Genomic DNA, 2,072 nt, shown 5'->3' with positions numbered 1-2,072 from the left:
GGGTTGGTGCAGGCTGTGAAGTGGTAGCAGTGGCTCCAGTTGTTGGGGTTTCTGGCATGACCAGGCATCTGCCCCAAGTTGATGGATGCTGGGTTTTTTTGGTGTGTTTTTTTTTGTTTTGTTTTTTAAATCTGTGGAGTTGATTTGGGCCCTGAAATAGGCTGTCCGTGCTTGGACACCATTTTTCCCCATGCCCTGCACCAACTAGTTTGGAAATAGGTGGAGTATGAGACTTTCCTGTACGTGATTTTTCATGAGCACAATGTCAGTTCCAGTGCAAGCGGCTAAAGCCCTTTAAGGGTTGTTTGCAGAGGCTGATGACAGAGCTTCCCTCTCTCGCTATAGGAAGCCTCTTACTTGCCAGCAGTGGGTTTGGGTTTTTTTCCCCCCCCTACTGCCCATCTCTCAAATGAAGAATGAGATTTGGCTGTATTTCAGACTAGTGTTTCCTGGGAAACACCCCTGGGCTGAGAGCTGTATAACTGCCTTCTGGTAACAGCACGTGTGGGTGCCCTGGCTGTGGTGGGGCAGGGTGAGCTGGCTTTGGTGGCTCCCTCCAGCCCTCGGCTGTTGCGTTGTCACCCATCTCATTGGGTGTGAGGGTATTCTGCCATGCGGTGCTGCTTTGGGAAGCCACATCTTCTGGAGGGAAGTACAACAGTGAAAATTAATAGTGAGTCTTGAAGCTTTGACTGGTTTGAAAAAATAATTGCATCCTTGCAGCACTGCTCTTAGAAAGGGTGGAAAGGATTTCTGTTAGTGGTAGAGGGCTCTGGTGAGACAAAAAAGACTAGGTGCCTCTGGAAGTTCATTGTGTGCAATCTTAATGAGCTGTGTGTCTGTACTCCACTTTAGGAATTTAAAATACACAATCTGATGGGCTCTGGCTTTTCTGAGGCAGAGCTTTCTTATGTAATCAAATCTTCTGCTGATAAATGTTATTGAGCTCTGGCTGTCACTGGGACAGTTCATTTTGCTGAGCTGACAGGAGCATCCCTGCCCCAAGCCTAGTTCACTGTGTGCCTGCCTAATCCTGTGGCTCTCGGAGGAGCTCCTTTAGCACTGCTCGCCTGGGTAGGCCACTGCTGAACTGGTTCTTGACAGGGTGGTGTATGTGCTTCTGCTCCCTCAGCCACCCTGGCTGCTGGGAGTCCTACAGCATCTTAATCTTGCTAGAAGCTACCTCTTGAAATGAGCCATCTGCTCTTTGCTGGGTCTGCTCAAAGAGTAGCTCCCTCCTTTCTCATGCTGTCCTTAAGCTTTCTGCTGAGGGATTTATGTCAGAGTGGCTCTAGTTGTCCTGATTTTCCTGCATGATGAGTTACAGGCTCGAGGGCACATTGAAACCTCCCAGATGAACTGTAGACAAACAGGACAGGGACTTCTTGGAGAAGGCAGCTTCTGTCAAACTGCTTATTTCATTTGCATGGCTCCTCCTTGCCATGTCCTAGCACAGTTACTGGGCTGAGCTGGTTGCTGCTGTTGCTTTTATTCTTTGTCCTTGTTTTAGTCCTTCCCTTTCTCTGTTCCATCCTTCCTTTTCTTCCCCTCTGGACTTGAGTTATCTTTTTCTATTGCTGCGGTTGTCTGAGTCACTGCTCTCACCTCTTCCCACACTGATGCTCTTCCTTCTGCTCACAGGGCTTTGGTGGCACACTGTGCTTGGGCCAGCCCTGCCCTGTGCTCCTGCTGGGAGCCAACACTCTCCAGTCAACCTTGGCAAACATTATGGGCTTTCAACACAGCATGGCCAAGATGAAGCAAGATAGCAGTGATCAGCCTCACTTGTTTTGCCAAGTGCAGGATATTCCTTGTGTGAGGCTGAAGAGGTCTAGTGCTGTAGGCTGAGCTCAGACTTTAGAGCTAAGAGCTGGTCATACTGCCTTTTGCCAAACTGCTTTGGGATGGGTCTTCTCTGCTGGCCTCCAGTGGTGGCACTGGATGCTCTAACTCTGCTGGAGGCAGTGGTGAAGGTAGCACTGCTTGTTAAAGAACAGGTTTTGTGCAACTACAACTGCCGCTGTTGCTGTAACGGCTGGAGCCCGGCTAACAGCGACTTCACCAACTGGGGT

Source organism: Buceros rhinoceros, unplaced genomic scaffold (genome assembly GCF_000710305.1).
Source record: "Buceros rhinoceros silvestris isolate BGI_N320 unplaced genomic scaffold, ASM71030v1 scaffold13903, whole genome shotgun sequence".
NCBI lineage: Eukaryota > Metazoa > Chordata > Aves > Bucerotiformes > Bucerotidae > Buceros > Buceros rhinoceros.
The sequence above is the reverse complement of the archived record's forward strand: the minus strand, read 5'-3'. Positions refer to the sequence as shown.